This window comes from Sinohyriopsis cumingii, chromosome 6, assembly GCF_028554795.1.
Source record: "Sinohyriopsis cumingii isolate HCF-2022 chromosome 6, ASM2855479v2, whole genome shotgun sequence".
In the NCBI taxonomy this organism is placed as follows: Eukaryota; Metazoa; Mollusca; class Bivalvia; order Unionida; family Unionidae; genus Sinohyriopsis; species Sinohyriopsis cumingii.
Genome location: NC_142966.1, coordinates 89,294,114 through 89,309,290, shown reverse-complemented (window position 1 = coordinate 89,309,290; position 15,177 = coordinate 89,294,114). Strand labels below are relative to the sequence as shown.

General features: G+C 36.3%; 1 protein-coding gene across 10 annotated transcripts in view; it reads left to right on the top strand.

Moving 5' to 3' along the window:
* Positions 1 to 2,300: 2,300 nt before the first annotated feature.
* LOC149797407 (uncharacterized) overlaps positions 2,301 to 15,177 on the top strand; it is a 130,255-nt gene continuing 117,378 nt past the window's right edge. For all 10 annotated transcript variants that reach the window (XR_016421815.1, XR_016421814.1, XR_016421813.1 and 7 more), the window contains exons 1-2: positions 2,301 to 2,398; positions 2,530 to 2,652. The gene's annotated coding sequence lies outside the window, so the exon portion shown is untranslated. The remainder of the gene's footprint in view (positions 2,399 to 2,529; positions 2,653 to 15,177) is intronic.

The following is a 15,177-nucleotide window of genomic DNA, read 5'->3' as shown; positions in this document are numbered from 1 at the left end:
TTATGTGGCATTCTCCTTTGTGTGGACCTCCACAGTACTTACATCTTGGTTTGAATCTACATCTGAGGGCATAGTGTCCCCAGTGCAGGCATTTGGTGCAAAATCTAGGCCTATTTATGTAGTTTTTCAGCTTATGGTACACTCCTGACTGTCCTAGTTTTATTATTGAGGGTATTGGCTCGGTAGCCTCTATAACTGCATTGTTTGTTTCTTGTCCCTTGTGATTTTTAAGACGATAGACTTTGGAGTTCTGTATTCAATTTGCTGTGAGTTTATGAAGTAGGAGTTCATTGCTTATGTCCTTGTTGTATCCGTTTAGTGCTTTTACTTTTTTAAAGATAGCGGTTTTATTGGGTTCAGCCAGATTAGTTGTGGTTTCACTGTGTTTGGAGTTCGAAGTGACTCGTGTTTTCCTTTGAGTGCTTTGGTGTCTCTCTACTTTGATCTTTATTGGGCCCCTAGTTTCAATTTGGATGAATTTTTCCACCTGTTGAATTGTGCTGCAATGGACAATCAGGTAGTTTCGCCTTGGTCTTATCAGTTTGAATTGTCCAGTGTGAATTTTGGCCAATGCTGTCATAATACTATTGGTACTTAGACTAGCAATTATGTTGCACCTGCTGCTTATGTATATGGTGTGTTCGATGGAATGATAATTGTGAATTTTGTTTTGGGGGTTATGTTGTTGTTTTATTTCCTGTTTTGAGTTAACCTTACTTGCGGGGTATGTGTTTTGGGGTTTTAGCAGGCCCTTGCCTTTACCTAGGTATGTGTTTTGGGGGTTTTGGGTTGTTTGGGGTCTTTGGGTTGCCTTATTAGTGATGCTGCTGGGTAGTTTGGTAGTGTCTAATTCATTGCATTTGTTCCCATAGGTTGGTGGTTCCCTTGGTGTTATATCCCAGATGGTCCAGGAGTTTGGCTTGAGTGTATAGTTTCTTTCCTAATGTTTTGATTTATTGTTTTTTTGCTTGGTTTCCTGTTGTTGGTTTGTTTGCATGTTTCTAGGATTGGTTATTTCATTTTTGGTAAATTTTGGGGTGCTGGTTATGGTTATGTGGTCTAATTGTGGGGAGTTTAAGGTATGTAGGTTACTGTCAAATTCGTTGGTTAGGTTTGGAATAGTGGTGTCTATATCTTCATTTGTGTGTGGTTTTTCCTCTTCCTTGAAGAAGAATGGCGACAGTATTGGCATTGTATTTATATTGTTCCCTGAAGTGTAGTTTTGTATTTCTGGTAGTTTCTGTTGGGGGGGGGGGGGTTAGTTATGTCTGCTGGTTTGTGGTTTGTTTGGTCTGTGTTTGTGACCAGAATTTGGGGTCCCAGTGTGATGTTGGTTGAATTGGAGTTTGCTGTGGTTGGTAAGACTTGCGTTAATCTTGCTTGTTTTACATGCTTTATTGGTGCTGTTTGGAGTTGTTCTACATCCATTATTTTTACTGATTTGTTGATAGGGTTGTTTGGTGGTTTGTGTGTTTGCGTGTTTGGATTGAATAGAGCCATTTGTTTGGACCTAGTTTGCATTCTTCTACCTAAATTGCGTCTAGCATTGAATGATGACCTATCTTTTGTTTTTGTCCTAACGCCCAGTCTGCTCCTCCGCTCCAAGTCTCTCCTTTGTTCCTTTGTTTTCCTGTTTCGTTTTGTTTTCCTGTTTCGTTTTGTTTTACATGCTTTATTGGTGCTGTTTGGAGTTGTGATACATCCATTATTTTTACTCATTTGTTGATAGGGTTTGATTGGTGGCTTGTGTGTTTGCGTGTTTGGATTGAATAGAGCCATCGTTCCTTTGTTTGAGAGTTCATTTATTATGTGCACTTCCTTTGTTCACGGCTAATCGGGTTGCTAATCGTTTCCTCTTCTTAGTATTTTTTCTTTGCTCTTGTTAGATGCGCAGAAAAGCCTGACAGCACAGCATTATACACACACACACACACACACACACACACACACATATATATATATATATATATATATATATATATATATATATATATATATATATATATATATATATATATATATATATATATGAGAGTAGTTTTTCATCTACTTTCCATTTTATTCTCAGGGCTTGTTGATTTTTCTCGAGTGCATTCACCCTGATGAATATACCGTAATCCACAATATCATAAATAGCATTCACCATCACCCTCAACCCTCAGCTCGAACCATAGCTGGACCTCAGTTTATTTCCGGTATTTGGAGTAAGTACTGCAAGCGATGATAAAAAAAATAGCTCATATCGTAGTACATGTAGGTTTATCTCAGGTTTCTAAACTTGAGCCAAGATTTTGTCGTGTCTAAGTTACACTGATAGTTACCATGGGCCTAGATAATCCAGCAAAGGAACGTAATGACAGCCCATAACGCCCCATGCCAACTTGACGTCTGACTTTCCGTAATAACGATTATTCTGGCATAATGAAATTGTAATTATATATATATATATATATATATATATATATATATATATATATATATATATATATATATATATATATATATATATACAGTTCTCTCTTGTTCTAGCTACAAAAGGAACTCTTTACAACAAGCGTGATTTGCAGGCGAGTACAACCGCACAGCACTTGGAGAGAACTGAATCTTCGGTAGAGACAGGATTTCGTGGATAAACTAAAGGCAAGAAACCTGGTGAGTAAATTATGAATTTACAGTTAGTTATGCTGTTATTCTAAAGGATCGGTTCGATATTACACACAACACATCAGTGCGATAAAAAGAGTTGATATCTGTATTTTCCAGGCAAAGATAAAAAAGATGTGTTTGTTATTGTTTCACAGGCATTGAGATATCCATAACAAAATTAGCATAGATTATTGTGGGTTTTCAAGTACACGCGTATTAGTTGATCTCAGACCAGTGATATTACTATTATTTCTGCGGCCATTTTATAATTAGTGCTAGCAAAATTTCTAGCCTACTGCTGATTCTGGTGCGGCTGCACTTACCCATTCTAGCAAGGGAGCAAATCGTGGCTTCCAAATATCAACAGATTTCGTCATATTTCATTGAGGAAGGCATAACACGAACGGCTCTAAACTTCTGTGAGATTCCGAAGTTTGATTTGCATATTTGTCGTGTTAAATTTGTAAATGGTCTTTTCCTCAGTATATATAGATATATATATATATATATATATATATATATATATATATATATATATATATATATATATATATATATATATAGATTATTCGTGCACAGTTAATTCATTAGTGACGCATAAAATCTACATTTATTGTTTCCTAAAGTACACTATCAGGGATAATGTCCTGCGATCTGTACTTAATGGCTGTTGGTAATGTACAATTCATCACAGATGGGTGGGGGATGGCAGTCTGATTCTGAAGAAATGGCTGAACATTATGGTAATAATCACTATTAGTCCCGTTTCTTTCAGTTAAGTAGCATGTACCATTAGCACTGCGTGTGTGAAAGAATAACTTGTAATAAAAACAATTCCATACCTTTTTGCCCACAGTGTTTGATACAGCTTATAACAAAGTGGAGTATGTATGTGGTGAATGTGAAATGCCACTGACACTTATGAATAATCAATGTAATGGCAAGGATACGTGGATTTCGAATAAAACGTGAGAAATTGAACATGGGCTTTTTTCTGCACATACTGTTTGGAAATAAAATGGCTTCTTAGTCAGTCCTGAACAACGTTCACAGTAGTGCCGAAACAAAGCTACAATTGACCATAAGCAGCATTTTATAATAAATACAATAACAAAATTCACCATGTATTGTGGCAATAATAATAATAATAATAATAATAATGACATACTAATAGTTTCATTCATTAAAATGTTCCTGACAATGAAGAGTTACTATATTCATATTCTCTGCTCGTGTGTCTTTTTGTACATACTGAACTGGTAATTAAGTTTTCTAAACTTTAGTAACTATTGAATCTTGAGTTTCTGTAACCACTTTCTTGGTGTCATAATAATGGGTTGAAGGCAAAATTTAGGAAATATAAGGCTTTGGTCTAGTGTTTTCCTTTATGTAGGCCACCAGCCACATTTAACTGCCTCCTTGTGTCCTGGTTTTACCGCTCCAGTGGCTTAGTGGTGAGAGAGTCCGACTCGGATGCAGGAGGTTGCGCGTTCGAACCCCGGGCCTAGTCATACCAAAGACGTATAAAATAGTAGTAACAGCTACCTCGCTAGGCGCTCAGCAATAAGAGGTTAGTGTTAGGACTGGTCGGCCTGGTGTCAGGATAATGCGACTACTCATAGAACAGGCCCCAAAAATTTGGATAGTTTCTATTCAAGGTAATATGACACCCCAGCTGAACGGCCCCTTGCTATCAACATCCCAAGCCCATGACTGTGTGAGCCTGATAAGTTCTTCCAGGCTGGTGTAAACTACTGTATGCATCCGGTTATTAGTTCACAGAACCGCCAAACATGGAATTGATGCAGGTGTTTGTGACAATATAATGAATGTCATTTTATATTGTTTATATGCATTTCAGTCTACTATAAAAGCTTATTACTTCATTTTTTTCCATCCACATAGAAACATTTTAAATGGTTTTATGAATACTCGATATAAATGTTGTTACATCCCACATTGTAATTTGTCGGTCTCAAAGAATGATGGACCTGCATTTTTGTTTCAATGAATATGCATTATAAAAGCAAAAAAAAAAAAAAAAAAATAAATTAAAAATTAGAAACAAATCACATAACAAATTAAGAAATTCTAAGATGGTAAACACATGAACTTATGAAGAAAAAAACATTTGCTATGCACCATTTTTACATATTACTCACTTACTGGAACACTTTTGTAAAAAATATGTTTAACATATATTGCAGACTGAATTGAAAATTAAAAAGATCCAATTAACGAACTTAATATTTATTTTCCTATTAATGTTATGTAAAATAAACAAATTGTCAAAATTTATATAAACAGTAAATTTCGTAAATATTGAAATCCAAATCACACTCAAATTAGACTCATCACACACACATACACACACACACACACACAATATATATATATATATATATATATATATATATATATATATATATATATATATATATATATATATATATATATATATATATATATATAGTAGATCCTGCCTTGAAAGACCAACTCTTTTGCCAAAGAGGATTGGTCTCTCGAAACAGGTGACAATGCTTATAATCAATAAATGTGTGCACTGAGAATGTGATCTCTCAAAATAGGTGGTCTCACATAGCTGTGGTCTTTCAATACAGGCTATACTGTATATATGAAAATTGAAAATGAAGTTTATGTTAGCTAAGGAACGAGATCTTACATTATATGAGATTTTCAATATCACCTTACAGTATTTGTAACATTTATTGTATATAACTGTTTGTATGTCTACGCCAGGCAACGCCCCCCCCCCATAACACACACACACACACACACACACACACACACACACACACACATCCACGCACGCACGCACGCACGCACGCACACACACATAAACACAAACAGTACCTTGTCACTTGAAATTCAGCCATCGTCTTATTCTTATTGGGTACTATGCACACTTTGAATAAATAAACACATGAAGTTAAATCCACATTTTTTTTTATTCACTCGAGCGGTAAATATAAATATCACTATCTGATGTAATCTGATCCAAAGTCCAAGAATTCATACTCATTATCTGATAAAGTTCTGAAATCCTCCATCGTTATACAGTAAATCTTAGTGGTGTAGTCATTATAAATATCATCTTACTCCCTTTCCTTGGCCTCACTGCCAGAAGCAGATGCTTATTTAAAGTCTGTTCTTGAGCGTTGTAAGTAACACTTTGATTATACAATTTGTAAAATCTATTAAAGGTTGCAACTGAAAATGTCATTTGTGCGGCAAGATGAAATAACCACCCTACGTTACTTATGAGGCGCCGTAGCGGACAAAAGCTCGTCCAATCAGAACGTTGCCGTTGAAAGTTTAATGACATATGTCAAGAATTCCAATTTCACGTGTTGTATCAAAAATATTTGTCCTTAAAATTCCATTTTCTAGGTCTAGATTTTAGATTGTATCTGTTGAATTAAACAGTAGTGGTTGAAAGGTATATTTTCTATGTCTAGGTTTTAGATTGTATCGTTTGAATTACACGGCGGTGGTTGAAATTTCAATGTCATACGTCGATAATTCCTAATTTACGTATTGGTTCAAAGAGCTTATGTTGAAAGATCCATTTCATATGTTGAGTATTTAGATTTCATCTACAGAATTACACAGCGCTGGTTGAAAATTCGATGTCAAATGTCGAGGTTTTTATTATTATTGTATCTTCTGAATTACAATGCGATTGTTGAAATTTTAGTTAATATGTCTCGAGTTTAACACGTTGAATCACGTTGACTGTGCTAAAAGTTCCGTTTCGTATTTTGAGTTTTTAGATTGTATCTGTTGAATTACATAGCGGTGGTTGGACATGTTATTGTGCTTGTCAGAATTGTTATTTTATATATGGTGAAATGATGTGTTGGTGTTAAAAGTAACATTACACAATGTCCACTTTAACAATTCAAAATAATATCTAACATTAAGATACATCAGTCGTGTATTCAGTTATGAGGAGCCATTACATTTCATGCATTTACAGTTTGAAAGTTATCATTCACAGGTCGGGAATTACTATGAATTTCTTCGCTAGAGATCGCTCTCGTGAACGTACCGAGTTAGTTTGAAGCAAGGAGTCTGCTTCTCGTTGTTGTGAAATTCAACAGATGAAATCTAAATACTCGCCATGTGAAATTGAACTTTCATCACAAACAGTTGCATAAAACGTGTGAAAAGGGATTCTCGACATATGATATTGAAATTGCAACCATCGCTGTGTAATTCAATATATACACTGCAAAACGTCGACATAGAAAATAGAACTTTAAACCACCACTGTATAATTCAACATATAAAATTTAAAATCTTGATCTAGAAAATGGAACATTAAGGACATGCAGTTTGACCCAACACGTAATACTGGATTTCTCAACATATGACATCGACATTTCAATTACAAATCTCTCATTGGACCAGCCTTTGTCCGCTACGCCTCCTCATAACTACTTGCCATTGTACCACATTCGCTGCTCAAAGAGTTTTCACGTGGAAAAACAAGCTATATGATTAACGTCAATTATTTACAGGAAAAAACACACATATGCTTGGTACTGAAAAAGTATGTGTACTTAAAGCGTAAGCACATCAATTATCAACATGGAAACAAAGTGAGTGCTACCTTTACAAGCACTGGCAGAGAACGTGTTTACCGTTACGATAAATGATAAATCTGGAAAACTCCGACCCATCTTAGTAAAGATGCCAATTGGTATCCGGGTACTCGGGGACCCACCTATTGATAATAACCTAGGTTATAAATTGTTCCATAGGGTACGCATTTATCAGATATTTTCTTTATGAACTCGAGAAGAGCTCGTTTCACACCAGCTGATTTATTGTTGGATGATTTTGTCCCATCTTTATATTGTATTAAAACGATATTTGTGTCCGTTTATCAATTCAATGTAAAGACAATCACTCAGTGTCATACTCAGTAGACCCTCTCTTGCTGCATATCTGTGAATCATGAATTTTCCTATCTCTTGTGTGGTTGAATCTAACACCTCTTGATATGCATCTGTGATATACAGTGTGATATACATTTCTTAGGATGGGGTCAAAACTTAATGACATTCCCTTTCTTCGATGTGTAAGACCAAATGTTCTCACAATATAGCTTGAGTCATTATTACTGGTTTTTTCCCAATGCACCTTTCTGATATTTTGGATGCTGTCTCTTCGTCTTTTGTCTGAGATGACAGACTGGAATGCTGTATGCACAGTCTCTGCTCCTCTTCAGTGGACATCTCCATTTCGCAGACTTTGGCTTATAGTGGCAGCTGATGTGATGGAAAAAACAGATGTAATGTTATAGCAGTTGATGAACAACTCATCTATGACAATATCTGGTATTTGACCACTGTAATTTCTGTTAAGTATGTTCAGTGATGAATCAAAATGGCAATATAATGAGGACAATTTTGAGGTGTAGATATCATCTGACAATCGACGCCTGAGGCTTACTTTGTTCAGTCGTGTTTGTTCTGATAAACACTGGAATGGTGAAGGAATGTGTAAGCGCCATTCTCTCTTTATTTAAAATACCATCTTGCTCACATATCTTGATTGATCAGTTTGTAATTTTGTCATAATTGATTCACACTCTTGTTTTGCGGGAAGTGCCTTTTCACACACTAGCGGAAATTCATATCACAGCTTGAATAGTTCTCCTATTGGCAATCTAACATACATCTTATTTATGTATACAGATACTGTTTTTTAGAATACGTAGATAATGGCAAGTACTTTTCATTATTTGTAGACAGCTATTACGGCTGAAATACTGATGATACCCGAAGATTTAAAGTTTAGTGGATTAATTTGTAGAGATATACGTGTGTTTGTGTGTGTGTGGGGGGGAGGGATTTGGATTTTTAGCGTAGTGTTGCAGTTTATGGTGTTATTGTTGTTGTTGTAGAGTTTGAAGCCCCATGTATACGAAAAATGTAACGCTCGTAACTTCTTCATTCGTTTTCATGCAACAAGATAATTTCAATGTATCAGCTCAATATTAAACCAATGCCGTGATATATTGCGCGAAAAATACAATATTAAAATGCTTATTTTAGCTCATATAAATACACTTTCCGTACAACAGTTTGCCCCTGAACTTTGAGATGAGTTTTTCAACGTTAATATTATATAGCTTTAAACTCATTACGTACTATACGTGATATCTTACTATACCACAGCCACCCACCCGTTAGGCCAATTCGTATTACTAATAGCCCTTAACCAACTTATCAGGGGTAGTAACAGAAAACGTATTACTAACAAATAGATGAGACAGTGTGAAGCATTTCAAACGTTGCAACACTAGTGACTGCACAAGAATCCCAAATCCCCAATTAGACTGCAGAACCCATGCCTGCACTTGATTTACATATTGGAACATTATCAGCATGAAGGGTTGTTGCATATCAATTGATGGTTTCAGGTAAATTTTATTTAAGATAAAACATTCGTGAGAAGGCATTCTCCTCAAAAATTGTTTCGGCTTACGGCTCGGATATTATACTGGAGATTTTCTTTCAATTCGGACCACCTCTGCTATTTATGTGAAGAAAACAACCACAAGACTTGGGTGTATTTTGGCTTAGTATAAATTTACAGGAAAATCATATAATTTCTTCGCAAGAAAAGAAAATTTAATTTTCTTCGAACCACCTTGTTTACGACAAGGGTTCTACGATTGGATTGACGTAGGAAAGACAGAGAGTTTAAAATGTAGCTGTATGCATTCGCAATTTATCGATCAATCCTTGTTTCGTAAATAGTCGAGTTGGTCCGAATGGCTATAATGGCAGTTTTCTAGATGCATTCGATGTATGATCAGTAATATTCTTCGAGAATTGCGAATGCTTTCACTCGTGTTTTATGTTACATAAGCAATAATTTTGCATCTATCCCTTGGTAATTACCTGCGTATAGATGGCAACGGGTACACGGATACCCGCCCGTAAATAATAACCCAGGTATTAAAGTGAGCTACCTGGTACCAGTTAAAAAAAAGTCTTCCAAGTTCAGATCAAGACAGAATTACGATTACAGTTCGAGGCTCGTGTAGTGTGCGCTTTTATTCATCATCACAGAGGCTCGTATGGCTGCTTACAAATTACTTGTCACACATGTACTATATAATAATACACCCTTCTCGCGTGACCTATTTAAGAATCAACGCTGATATTTCAAGCTAAACCATCCTAATTTCGTGCCTGTTCATGGTTCGTGCGCCATTTTTCTCACGACTTAAACGCGCTTGTTTTGAGATCCTGGTGACATTAACTAGGTCAGTACCTTTCAGCGACAGGGACAATTGGTACTGATTAAGAAATGTTTGACGAAATACAATTTAAATACGTACTACAATTCAAATAGAAGAAAGCACAATATAAATGTCCGGTTTAACTAATGCCATTTTTGCCTCAAGTTTGTGGCCCTGTAGCGAGTATTAGCTGTTCAAGTCAGGGCCATTGTTCACATGCTTGTTTCCTGGAGTCTTTTTTTATTGCGTGAAGCTCAAGGTAGATATTTTTGTCACGGCAAAGGCAGCACAAAAACTTGGTTACCGTAACATGCACTTCTTATACCATGTTACGAAAAAGGAACGAAATGGACAATTATATAGAATGAAATTTTTCAATGAAATATTTAAATACAATAAAAATCTTTTCTATTTAATAACACTGAAAAAATCTAATAAAAATTGACCACATGTGTAAATATAGTAATTTTTCCATTAATTTTCTTGAATGTGAAACCACTTGTCAGAGATTAATTCTATTTTGATAATACATCCGTAGCGGACCAGTCTAAATTGAAAAAAAAAATGGCGCCAGATATCATAAAAAAAGGGCTGTATCATTGTAACTGTTGGATGTTATATGACTGAAAAATGTTAGAAGAGGGGGATTTTGTTAAACTTAAAAACATTTTGCACCGGACCGTCGTTAAGGGATGAACCATGGCAGGTCGAGGTTATTACAACAGTCATCATTTGTGGACTATACAACTATTAGCTAAAGTTACTGTAGACATGTAGACTAGTTAAAATGAGTGTTATACATACATAATTTATCCATTTCTTTGGTGTCTTTACTTTTGTATTAAGTACTAATCCACATGGATTTAACCGAATGGTGACAAAAAGTTTAACTGCAGATCCAGGTAAGTAGCAAAATAAATTTACTTGAAATAAAATAAATATGTACATTTTTCATACAGTTTTCTGTAATTATGGCATGTAATATATAGATTACTCTTTTCATGCTCAGATTACGTTATTTGGCCACTTATATTAGTGAAAAATTGCGCTTATACCTATCTTGGGGGTTGGCATGTCTGAACCTACAACAAAGTAGTTCAGGGTCAAATTTAATACGATTTCCCTTTGATCGGGTACCCGGGTAACCGATCGTTATGATTGACAGATAGCCGGTAGAAATTTACGAACATTTTGACATATCTAAATTAATGCGATAGTTGACAGAATACTGATGAAAAAGGTTAAAGAACAAATGTAGATCAAACAGATATAATGTAGGTAATCAAGAAGTGAAACTACTGCTTGGTTCGTGCACTGGGATAAAAAATGTAATCTTTCTTATCATTGTGTTTATAATGATTCTTGTTTCCTGATGTGGGGGTGTCCTGGTTGTCTAGGGGTGGGGTTCTTCTTATAGACTTTAACGAGTTATGAGAAGTTCCCCTGGTCCTTATTCAGAAGGTTAATTCTGGACACTATATTATTTATTGACTAAATATATTTATGGCTACGAGCCCCCAGTCAGCAATGCCGACAGTTAAATTAAAAGAAATACAAAGATGAAATTTAAACAATAACAATTTAATAAATGAAATTTAAAAGAATTTAAAGTAATCAATGTCTCTCTTTCACCCAATGATCCCTTTGATCATCATTTAAGTTCACAGTGTGAGGAGATTTTTCCCTCCTTGAGTGCTACTCATCTAAATCTCTTCGTTCCCTTGTCTTTCTCTCCTTTCGTGATCTCCACTTCCGCTTCCTCTTCTATAATCCTTGTTCCTTGCCGTTATCTTGACTTCCGGTTCCTCTTCTAGTATCCGGAACCCTTGACGGTATCCCTTGAGGTCACCCGAAATTCACTCGGTATCTCTCATCGTCCCCCGAAATTCTCTGAACTTCTCTCGTCTCCCGAAATTCTCTGAAATTCTTTCGTCCCCCGAAAGCTTCCTGTTGAAAGGTATAATGCATTAGCATAGGGTTATAAAATCTTCCCTCACACTACGTCACTGAACTGAACCATCAGTTTAAGGCGGGACATTTGGGTCGCGCATGCGCACACATCGAAATTCCCATACACTTCCGCCGCTTACAAAAATGGCGCCATAACACAATCACACAAAGGATTCAAATATCTACATACTGAGCCCTATCAGTATATACATACAAAATATTTCAAATATGATTGTACTAAAATATTACTACGATTAGTAATATGACTATCTATATATTTATATATATTTATATATATTTCCTACACAAGCGTACCAAATCCACAATATTCACATTCAAATGGTGATAAACGGCAATCCGTTACTCAATGGCAAAATCTATCATTACGTAAACAAATTTCTTGTCTACCAAAATATAACTACGCAAAGAATTACAATATTAATTCTTATAGCGGCTAGCGAGCAATACAATTCTTCACAAATACAAATCGTCCTTTCAAAAGGGCGTAAACGTAATAATCCACGAAATAATATGCACACATATTACTAGCGAAAGAAGAGAACATTTTCGCCTCACCAATAAGGTGTACATAGTAACATTATGAATAATGATGCAACGAATCATCATCGTAATCAATCGTAAACAAAAGTACTAGCTAAAGTCATGAAAAAAATGCAAAATATTAAGGTCATAATTAACTATTCATACTTCAATACAAGTAAAATGTATACATACGACAAATTCTCTTCAATTAACAGCAGTCGTATCAAGCAGAATCAACGTAACATCAAACTTACCTGATCGAAGCTATTTCATGAATTTCCTAAATTCCGCCAATTTTTACGAATGGCTAACGGAGTGTGTGTCACCGCGACTCTTAAACACCAACTGACGAATTTCAGGCTTGTACAAGTCTTATGCCAGTTTCTCGAATCAAGTCCCACCTACAACGCATCCCGATTGGATGGCGACGGACTCTGGTCATTTGATCGAACTGTCAATCATAAAAATGTCAGTCTGTGTGTCCCCCATGTACTGTCCAGCCTACCATTGTCGGCTTCCGGCTCTTTGAAGTTGTCTACGTCACGTGTTCCCATGTACAAAGATTCCCGCCAGATTTCCACTCAAGAGCTCAAACAAAGACTGGGTTACGTAAGAGGATCAGCCAACTTAGGTACTTGGAAAAACAAAGCTTACCTGGCTCCACTTACAGACTTATAAATACATGTATAATACAAGGGGTTGGGCTAAAACATCACACCTGATATTGATATTTCATACTACTAGCTTCATGCTTACACTGGACTTTTATCCTTTGTTTTGTACCGAATATTTATTTACTCTCTCTCTCTCTCTCTCTCTCTCTCTCTCTCTCTCTCTCTCACACACACACACACACACACTGGGATGAGTGCCGTTTAGAACATAAGATGTGACAATGTACACATGTGTAGGGCTTGAATAACCATTTTCCTGTGGCTTAGAGGTTAGAGCGTCCGCCTCGAATGCGGGAGGTAGCGGGTTCAAACCCGGGCGAGTCATACCACAGACTTATAAAAGTGGTACTAACAGCTGCCTCGCTTAGATCTCAGCATTAAGAGATTAGTGTTAGGACTGGTCGGTCTGGTGTCAGGGTAATATGACTGGGTGGGACATCATGCTACATGTCTGCGGCATGATGCCCCAGCGCTAGACATCGTAGCGATATGACTGAAACATTGTTAAAGCTACGTTAACAATCTATATCACACACACACACACAATATTTTCCTTCTTAAAATTGCTAGCCGTTGAATAGTGAGGAAGGGAAGTAGAAGTGAAACTCGCGTTTTTCGAAAATAGGAAGAATAAGAAGGCCTAGTTCTAGTCTGAATATACCTCCCTGTTTGTTTATACCCATCTACCGATTTAAATGACGAAAATCACACACGAGATAAAAGACGCACAAAACTTAGTTCATTTATTGATGTATTATTTCAAACCTGATTATGCCCAGGTGGGACCCTTACACCGTTATCGTCTGCGCCTTTCATTCCCAACGGATTTAACTGTAAAAGACATATTTGTCAGCCATTTCCAATTACTGGACAAGTCCATTTTCAGCGAGGGGTGTGTTCACGACTACTCACGCACGTACGTAGAATGAAAATAATATGTCGTCTGCTTCACAGGTGCCCGACACGAGCTTGATAATGAAAAAAAATCCCAATAATCTGAAGGAAAAAATTATACATTGACATGACTCGGCCGGGGTTAGAACCCACGACCTCCCGCTTCCGAGGCGGTAGCTCGCATTTTTCCCAAGCGACTAAATTAGCGAAAATCGCACGTTTCGGAGCACGTAACTTCAGTTTGGTACAACACAAAAAAGTAATTGATGTCTTGATAAATAGAAAAATATCTAAGGAGTTAAACAAGCCATAGAATATGGTCGTATGTCTTTACAGACGGAAATAACAGAAGGGAATCTAGGGTCATGGGTGGAACCAAGTATTTGGAAGTTACGTACCTTCTCTCTTATATAGTATAATAGAGAGGGTCCTATGTCACAACGGGTCGTGAAGGTAATCTAAGGTATTTTTGTCACTCTGTATGAATGTTTTCTTTCAGATTATTGTTTTTCTTTCTTCTCAACATCAAGCTAGCGTCAAGCACATGTGGTCTGCTTCCGATATTTACAATGTCGAATCAATGTCGAATCAAGCAAAGGAAAAGAATGACAATTACCAATTTGCCTTTCACGTCGATTTAGCAAGCGGTGTCATTTCTATGTACACGTGAGCAAAGGATAACAATCTAAACCCTCAACATTATGGTAATTTACAGAATTATCCGTCAGTTACTGAGTCTGTTGAATTACGTCACAATGTTGTCTGAGAAAATCAACGTGCCTATCGTATATGCAACATGACGCCGTGTTAGTATGGAAGGCATGAAAGGCGCAGAGAACGTCAGTGTTAGGGTGGCATTCAGGTTAGAAATTATAAATCAATGAATGAATTGACTTAGTTCTGTGCACGTTTTATCACATTGAAGATTTTCGTTACTGAAATCGGTAGAGGGGTACAAACAAAGGGGGAGGTATATTCAGACTATAGTCGAGTTGCCCCTGATACAAATATATGCATGGCTGGTCCAATCTGTTCAAATTTGGCATAATTATTATTATTATTATTATTATTATTATTATTATTATTATTAATTAATTAATTAATTAATTAATTAATTAATGGTCGGTCTGTTACCATATACCACTATGCTAACTACAAGTTATGACTTGGAAAGTTGTGTTCATGACC